A 10,095-nucleotide genomic window follows, 5' to 3' on the forward strand; every position below is an offset into this window, starting at 1 on the left:
TTGCTGCAGTGCATTTTCCACTTCCAGGCTGATCTACAGTACAAATGTCACAATGCCAAGTTAATTCCGCATGTGTCAACCAGCTAAATCTGCAGGGGGTTGAATACTACTTGTAGGCACTGTATATATATATGTATGTATACAAACGCACATAAAAACTGACATACACACAACCACTGTATACATTACCACATTTTGAAATTCCTTTCAGGAATGTGACTGAACACATGATGTGAAAGGTCCTTCAGCTAAACAGGAACGTACAGTATCCTTACAGGTCCAAGTATCTTTGGCAAGCACGGAGGGGCAAGCACAGAGAGGACAGTTCTCACAGTGATCAGGAAGGATGCTGTCAGCATTCTCGTCATTCAGAGTAATCTGCCTCCGAACTGTAAGACGCACATACATTTTAGCAAGCTTTTTCATTACTAAAAGTGCATCTTATTGTCTAATAGATACTAGTGTTAAAAATCACATTTGTTTACAATGCATTTTTTTTCCATGTATGTTATCACGGGTCAAAACCAAGGGTTTTACCATGCTGGGTTGTTTTGTGGTGGCTTTAGCACGGATAAGTTGTCACACTCTTGCCTATAATTTGAGTATTCTTCCAGTAAACTTTATAAGCCTGAAAACCTTTCTAGAAGACATATTGAGATGCATTTAAGTTCTTGGAGCCCATTAAATATGATTGATGGTGCCCAGTTCATTAGATGTACAGATGCTATAGGTGAAGGCCATGTCACTATGTACTACTACCTACTAAAAAAATTAAGTAGTGTAGGTGAGGCATAGAGAAAATGGAAGTTTTGCAAATAAATATTACAACTATTGTTTAATAGGCAACATCACATGTAGAGGTTGCATGATATACCTTCCTGGTACTTTATCTAAATTAGAAGCAAATTGTTTGAAGATTATTTCTACCTAAATGGCAGAAAATGCACCTATCTTGGTGATGGATAGGACAGCTTGAGGGGATATGGAGGAGGCTGTTTTTTGATAGGTGTAATTTAAACATTTTGCTAATAATTTATGGAAAGTATCATGTTTTTCTAAGTATTGAACTCACCTTAATATAAAACACACCCCAGGTTAAATTTCCTGGAGGTGCAAATTTGTGGAGGATTTGATAATACTACCTTTAATGCTGTAAGGTAGAATATAGTGGATTGAAATCTAATGTTAGTGTTACTCTGCAGCATGTATATTATACTCATATACATTTGCAGCAGGCAATTTATATGCATTCTATGCAGCACACACATAATCACATCACTGCTGAATGCACAGTACATGCATATTAAGCTCTGCTATGCATGCATTCAGCTCTGCTACGTACATACACACAGCTCAGTTACATACACACAACTCTGCAGCATACACACAGCTCAGCTACAGTACATACAAACACACAACCCTCCTACATTCACATACATAGCTATCCTATATACACACATCTCTCATATATACACATACAGCTCCACTATGTACACTCACACACACAGATACATATATATATATATACAAACGCACATAAAAACAGTGTTATGGTAGAGAAGATATCTGGTACCACCTCTGCTTTAAATATATTTTCCCTTTGATATGGTGAAACTCCTGTTGGATATGCGGTGGTGCATGTCCCAGTAAATAGTTAAAACTTGCAAAAGTCAAAATAAAGGTAGCACTCACCGATAGCTCCAAAGATGTCTTTTATTTGTACTCACAGTACATATTAACTTGCGGCATCGGACGGAGGTTCCTGAGGGTGTGCGGGGGAGTGAGAGAGAGGACGACGGCCGTTGCGCTCCCTTCCGGAGCTTCAATCGGTCCCAGGTGAAGTGGACACCTAATCACTGCTTTTTAAACAGCCAGCATGTTATACACATCAATACATACACGTGCAAAATTATTAGTGCGTTAAAAACAATTCATGCTGTCACTAACTGTCCTGCAATAGTAATGAAATGGACAAAAAAATGGAAGATATAAAGAACAATACGTACATTCATCATTGTAAAAAAATGGAAAGATCTATCTTATCATTTAAACCCAGTGGTCCCTGAGCTTCAGTATTAAGGATCCATCTGGCTTCGTGTTGTAGCAATAATTTATTGCGATCACCGCCTTTTGGGGAGTTTTTTACTTGTTCTAGTCCTGCGAACTGTAATACTTTTGGGTCTGCATTTTGACAATCTATAATATGTTGTATTAATTTTGGTGATCCTTTTTTTGTTATAATTGAGTTATAATGTTCTCTAAATCGTATAAAAAGGGGTCTGATAGTTTTACCAATATAAAAGAATTTACAGGGGCATGTGATTACGTACACCACATAATTAGATCTACATGAAATGAAATCATTCACTATATGGGTAATGGCACCAATTCTTATGATTTTATCAACGTTATGGAAATTGCAGAAGGAGCAGTGCCCACATTTAAAATTATCTTTGGGGGCACTTTTATCAAGCCAAGTTTTTTTATCATTACTTTCAACATATCTATTTTGAATAATCATATCTCCCAAATTTTTACTACGTCGATATGAAATCAATGGCTTCTTTGAAGCTCTCTCTGTTAAATCTCTATCTTTTTCTAGAATGTGCCAATTATTCCTAATCGCTTTATTTATTACATTAGATATTGGATTAAATTTGAAATTGAAGATGAATCTTTCTTCTTTTTTATCTTTTGGTTTATTCTTTAATAATTCTGCCTGGGTTTTTTTTAGAGCTTTTTTGCGGGCAGTAGTAATTATTTGACTAGGATAACCCCGATTTACTAGTCTATTTGATAGATCTTGAGTATGCGCTTTCAATTTACTTTCAGAATTATTGATCTTTCTGAGTCTCAAATACTGACTATACGGTACACCCCGTTTTGTATGAGCAGGATGATAGCTCGTATAATGCATTAGCATATTAGTTGCTGTTGATTTACGGAATGACTCTGTAATTACATTATTATTTTGGATGGAAATCCGCACATCAAGGAATTCCAGTTTCAAACTTCCAAATTTCATGTTTAAAGTATTCACAGAATTCAAGTATAATACAAAGTCGTTGAATTGCGTCTCTGAACCTGCCCATATCATAAATACATCATCCACAAATCTGTGGTATAGTTTGATGTATTTTAAAAATGGATTATCCTTGCTATAAATATAAATTTCCTCAAAAACTGCTAGAAACAGATTAGCAAATGTACATGCAACGGGAGTACCCATTGCAGTCCCTGTTATTTGTGTGTACCATACTTTATTAAACTGAAAGGCATTATGAGTAGTGTTGAGCCACCCCCGTAGTGTTCGAATTCGGTTCGGTTCGTCGAACACCCGTGTGTTCGCCGAACTGTTCGTCGAACTGTTCGTCGAACACCTTTGAACACCGTTAAAACCAATGGCAGGCAAACAAAAACACATAGAAACACATAGAAAACACCTTCAAAGGTGTCCAAAAGCTGACAAACTGCTCAGAAGACATAACTAACACATGGAAAAGTGACAAGTACATATAGTCATGCGAAAATAAAAGAGGTGGAGGAGTAAAAGGAGGGGGAGACACAGATATAGGCATGTCATGCCCTTCTAAAATCCAAAAAGTGAGAAGCCGACACGGCCAGTCCGCTCCTGCCCGTGCCACCTCCGTGTCGCCGGGTTTGTGCCAGAGCCGCGGTGAACCCTGACGGCCAGCCCCCCTCTCCCAATACTGGTGCCTGTCCTCTGGTGGGTCGAGCGAGCCCCCCTGTGGTGGAGGCAGCTCTAAGCTTTTTAATTTAAATTGTCTCTCTAATTTGAATAAATACACTTTAAATCCATTTACAAGGATCTATTGGAGGGCAAGTCTCATGCCAGCAGCCGCGGTAATTCCAGCTCCAGTAGCGTCCACTAAAGCTGCTGCAGTTAAAAAGCTTTTATAAGGATCGAGCTCGGCTGTCCACCGCAAGGCATCCTACTGCCAGTCCCAGCCCCTATGCCTTGGGGTGCCTCCTGATGCTCTTCACTAAGTATCCCATGGTCCCGAAGCATTTCCTTTGAAAAAATTAAGTGTCTAAACTACAGGTGGTGCAGCTTGCTTAACAGCCGGGATAATCCGCTTACTAGCAGACACTGCTACTAGGCACAAAGTATTTCCTGGGCTAGATGCAGTTAAAAATTTGTAATTAGATACTCTCGTTGGATGCTGAGAAAGCATTCCATAGAGTCTCCTGGCACGCCATATATGATTCTCTTAAAAAGCTTGGGGTAGGGGTCTAGGGGACCCTTTTATAGCCAAAATCACGGCTCTGTATCGCAATACGTCACCTAGGCTGAAGATAAATGGAACTGTAGCACCCTGAGGGCTCGGTTGCTAAAGACGTATTGCACCTCACCCAGAGGTGTGATATCTCACTCTCAGGTAAGGATGGAGTGTGGATCAGGACCCGACACCTGCATGCATTACACCACATTGCCGTGGGGCAGGGCGACCAATATGCCCCTGAGATGGGCACGACAGTCCCTGTCCCTGGCTGGAGTGGGGGGAGGGAACACTGAGGAAGGGGAACCCTGTAGTGCAGGAGCAGGGAGGAAGCAGTTCCTGGGTGCATTGAGAAGGGAGTATAAAAGGTGGGCACCATCTTAGTTCAGTGCAGAGAAGTCTGAGCAGAAGTGGCAGGGAGCAGGGGCTCTGCATGAGCTCTGCTCCGGAGGCGGGCCTAGTAACAGAGGCCCAGGCCTGGAAGAGGGAGAAGGAAGGAAGAGGAGCGGAGAAGGCTCCAGGAACGAGGAATGAAGGGATCCCAGGGGTGCGGACGGGCGAGTCGCCACCGCACGCCCGAATCCACCTGCGTGGAGGGGTCAGGCCAAAGGGGGAGACCGGTCCCCGAACTAGTGGAGGCAGGAAACGACCCTCAGCTAGAAACCGGAGGCTCTGACATTTTATGTGGCGCAGCCCCTCGCTACACCCGCTAGGAAGGCACCACATAGGGTCAGGGAAACTGGCGCCAAGTTTACCAAGAGGAGGCCCGAGGCAGCCGGACAGAAGTGTTGGTAAGAAAGGCCAGACAAAGGACACACAAAGGGGGTCCTGTGAAGTGCTCCAAAGTTATCTGGGAGTTGTCTGAGCCCCTCACCTGGTGAGCACAGTACGACGTGGGCAGCCGTTACCTGCAGACGTGGTCTGGATAATAAGAACTGTGAGTAAAGGCCCTGAACTGCATCACTGACTCCGTGTCGTTACTGCTGCTGCCCTGCACCATCACCCCCATCCTCCGCATACACTGCCCTGAGGCTATACTCCTCCCGTGGGGAGGTATGCTACGCTCTGCTGCACCCACAACACCAGCCTCAGTGGTCTGCCCTGTAGCGGCGGTTCACTCTGACCGCAATCCACGGGTGGCGTAGTCGGACATTTAAAAATGAAAACCACATAAATAGTTCCGCCACTGGTTTGACCGCCCTGAGCCACGGAACTGGGTCGCCGCCACGAAGACTACAACCACCAGCATCCACCAAAAAGGGTCCGGCTCCGGGTGTCCCAAGGCCCAGGGGGTGCGTCAGAACATTTTCATCACCTTTCACAATCACCAATGGGACAAGGCAGTGATGTCCTCTGTCCCCTCTCTTATACATCCTAGTGACGGAGCACCTGCTCTCATCAATTCGCCATAACCCCAATATTAGGTGGATTGAGGTGGGAGGCACCAAGTACAAGTGCTCTCTATTTGCTGATGATGTCCTAGTATATATCACTCAATCACATATATCCATCCATGCTGTTATGGCTGAAATAGATCACTTTGTTACATGGTAAAATTTTAAAATCAATGCAGCGAAGTCTGAGGCCCTCGATGTCTCCCTCCCCAAATCCATATAGGATTCCATCCAGTCCAACTTTCCCTTTGCCTGGCCCTCACAGGGTATCAAATACTTAGGAATTCCTATTCATAGAGACCTCTCCCATCTATGTTATCTTAATTTTGGGCCCTTTATTGAACAACTCCATACAGACCACGGTTGGCAAGTTAGAACTGTAAGATTCACTACGTGAACCACTGGTGTTTTGTGGAAAAGCACATGTACACTGCGTTCCAAATTATTATACAAAAAGTGTTTAGGAGTGATAAGGGAAGAATTTGTTTGTTTGTCAGTTAAACTCATTGATGGTGATGTGTGTCAGGGCTCTTTATATCACTGTAAGCAATTGCAGACACCTGTGCTAATTAGTTTGGCAGGTGTGTCCAATGAAAGGCAAGACTACTTAAGAAGGCTCTCTCACATTATTAAGCAGCCTACATTTTCTGCCAAAATGGGAAAGAAAAAGGATGTGTCGGCTGCTGAGAAGCAACAAATTGTGGAGTGTTTAGGTCAAGGCATGACTACAATCAACATTGTGCGATGATCAGGATGAAGTGTCCTGGCAATCAAGAAGTATGTAGCTGATTCACAGTACACACGTGTGCGTGCTGATAAGGGCAAATTGAGGACTCTTTCCTACAGGCAATTACGTCAGGTTGAAAGAGCAGCGGCAAAAAAGCCTTGTCATAGCAGCAGACAAGTTTTTGAAGCTGCTTGTGCCTCCAACGTCCCCCGAACAACAAGATGCAGGGTCCTTCAGAGGTTTGCAGCTGTGCATGCGCCATCCTGTCGACCTCCTCTATCCACTTCACACAAGCAGAAACGGCTCCAGTGGGCCAAACATTACATGAAGACTGATTTCAAAACTGTTTTGTTCACGGATGAGTGCCGTGCAGCGCTCGATGGTCCAGATGGATGGAGTGGAGGATGGCTGGTTGATGGACACCCCACGCAAACACGGCTACAGCGCCAACAAGGAGGAGGTGGAGTAATGTTTTGGGCTGGAATCATGGGGAGAGAGATTGTCGGCCCCTTTAGGATCCCTGAAGGCGCTAAAGATGAACTCCATAATGTATGTGGATTTTCTCAAACAGCACTTCCTGCCATGGTTCAAGAAGAAGAACCGTGTATTTCACAGCAAGATCATTTTTCTGCATGATAATGCACCATCTCATGCTGCACATAAAACATCTGCATCTCTGGCTGATATGGGCATAAAAGGGGACAAACTTATGGTGTGACCCCCATGCTCCCCTGACCTCTACCCCATTCAGAACCTTTGGAGCATCATTAAAAGGAGTGTCTATGATGGCGGGAGGCAGTTCACATCTAAGCAACAGCTCTGGGAGGGTATTCTGTCCTCATGCAAAACAATTGAAGCAGAAACCATCCAAAACCTGACAAATTCAATGGACGAGAGAGTTCAGAAGCTCCTTTCGAACAAGGGGTCCTATGTGAAAATGTAACATCACCTAGAATAAAGTTTTGAGTTGAAAACTGTTTGATTTCAGTTTCTAACAACCTGCTAATGCTTATAATTTCAAAAATGACCATTTTTTTGGTCTTTATTAAAATGAAAAGGTTGATCGAAAAGTTTGGGGGATCTAAGAGTGTGGCAACCCAGTAGTCATGATTACTTCGAATTCTGACAATATGAGGGTCATGCTGCAGGTAGTGCAGCAAGAAGGCACTTATGTGCCTTGCGCATCTCGGAGCCCCAAAATTATTTTCCGGGCTAGATGCAGCTAAAAATTATTTTTAATTTTAAATCTGGTGAAGCTTTAGTATAGATGGCCTAATAGGATCAGTGCTGCACACTGCTACAAAGCCCAAATTATTTTCCAGTCAAGATACAGATAAACATGATTAGTAATTTGAAAGCTTAAAACGGTTGGTAGGGTGATTTTAACCAATCATCAAGCTTTTACTCTCCCCAGGATGACACAGGGGTAGAAAAGTCGTTTCGGATCCATGATTTGTTCATCTTTATGAACGTGAGTCTGTCTACATTATCAGTGGAGAGCCGCGTGCGCTTATCTGTCAGCACACCACCAGCAGCGCTGAACACACGTTCAGACAGAACGCTGGCTGCGGGGCATGACAAGATCTCCAAGGCGTAAGTGGCTAGCTCCGGCCATTTATCCAGATTGGAAGCCCAAAAAGAGCAAGGGTCCAGTGACACAGTCGTGGCTTCAATGTTTACTTGGAGATACTCCTGTACCATCGTCTCTAGGCGTTGACTATGTGTCAGACTTCTTGTCTCCTGTGGCCTTGCAAAGGATGGGCTAAAAAAGTGGTGAAATGATTCCGCAAAATTGATGTTACCAGCAGATACTGTGGTTCTGTTACGGTTTGAGTGCTGAACACTTGACGGTCCCACGGTTGGCAAGTTGGAACTGTGAGATTCACTACGTGCACCACTGGTATTTTGTGGAAAAGCACATGTAAGATTCTGCAACAGTCTCTGCTGATACTCCTGCATGCGTGCATCCCTTTCTATGGCAGGAATAATTTCTGCAAATTTACTTTTGTACCGGGGATCTAACAGTGTGGCAACCCAGTAGTCAGGATTATTTCTAATTCTCACAATTCGAGGGTCATGTTGCAGGTAGTGCAGCAAGAAGGCACTCATGTGTGTTGCGCATCCAGGAGCACCAAGTCCCTGTTGTGTTGGTGGCGAGGTAACAATCATGCTTCCTTCCTCTGTCCTCTCCCCCCAACCTCGCACAACAGAAATGTGATCAAGGTCTCCCTCATCTGATGAGTCTTCCATCAGTTCGTCCTCCACTTCTTCCTGGGCTCCTGCACCTTCCTCACTAGTTTGGCTGCTACCATGCGCCCTGGTAAAACCATCTCCCCCACCCTCACATGCCTGCCGCCTTGGTGCTGCCGACCGTCTGGACCTTGCAGATGTTAGCCCTTCCGCATACAACTCCTCCTCCTCTACTTCCTCCACCTCCTCTTGTGCCACCACCTGACTCCGAATTCTGTTTAACATGTGCTCCAGCATGTAAATCACCGGAATAGTCATGCTGATAATGGCATCGTCAGCACTAAACATCTTTGTCGCCATTTCAAAACTGTGCAGAAGGGTGCATAGGTCCCTGATCTGAGACCACTCCTCCAGCGTGATTTGCCCCACCTCTGAATCTCGTTGGCCCAGGCTATACGTCAGAACGTATTGCACCAGGGCTTGTCGGTGCTGCCACAGTCGCTGCAACATGTGCAGAGTTGAATTCCACCGGGTAGGCACATCGCATTTTAGCCGGTGAAGTGGCAGGCCCAACGACTTCTGTAGAGATGTAAGTCGCTGAGCTGCGGGATGCGAACGGCGGAAGTGAGCACACAGCGACCGTGCCCTCTGCAGAAGGCCATCTAGTCTGGGATAGTGGGCTAAAAATTGCTGGACAACCAGGTTCAACACGTGAGCCATACAAGGCACGTGTGTGACATTGCCCCGGCGAAGGGCCGCACCCAGGTTTGCAGCATTGTCGCACACGGCCTTCCCTGGTTTCAGGTCCAGTGGAGACAACCATTCATGAAATTGGTTCTCCAGAGCTGACCACAACTCCTCAGCTGTGTGACTCACATTTCCCAGACATTTCAATGTAAAAACCGCCTGATGACGTTGAGCCCTACTGCCAGCATAGTAAGGAGGTGTGCAGGATCCCTTCTGCGCAGTTAGAAAGCTTGTGGCATGACCAGACAGGCTTTGGGTGCAGGTGGAAGACCGAGAGGAGGTTGAGGAGGCAGAAGCAGTGGAGGAACTTTGACATAAAGAGGATTGACGCACAACTCGTGGGGACGGCAAGACTTGGACAGCAGCCCCTTGTCCTGCTGTCACCATAGTTACCCAGTGCCCAGTCAGCGACATGTAACGCCCCTGTCCATGCCTTCTCGTCCAAGTGTCTGTGGTGAAATGCACCCTGTCACACACAGAGTTTCTCAAAGAAGCGGTGATGTTGTGTGCGACATGCTGGTGGAGCGCAGGCACACCTTTCTTTGAGAAGTAGTGCCGACTGGGCATCTGGTACTGGGGCACTGCGACGGACATAAGGTCTCGAAAATCCTCTGTGTCCACCAGGCGGAAAGGCAGCATTTCTGTAGCCAAGAGCTTGCAGATGGTGAAATTCAACCTCTTAGCTTTCTCATGGCTAGGAGGAAATGGTCTTTTACTTGTCCACATCTGAGGGACCGAGGGCTGGCTATTGTGCTTAGACGGGGTTGATAAGGGTGTCCCCGGCAAACTGCCGGTC

Source organism: Phyllobates terribilis, unplaced genomic scaffold (genome assembly GCF_046119375.1).
Source record: "Phyllobates terribilis strain yellow unplaced genomic scaffold, ASM4611937v1 Scaffold_10__3_contigs__length_209671492, whole genome shotgun sequence".
Classification (NCBI taxonomy): domain Eukaryota; kingdom Metazoa; phylum Chordata; class Amphibia; order Anura; family Dendrobatidae; genus Phyllobates; species Phyllobates terribilis.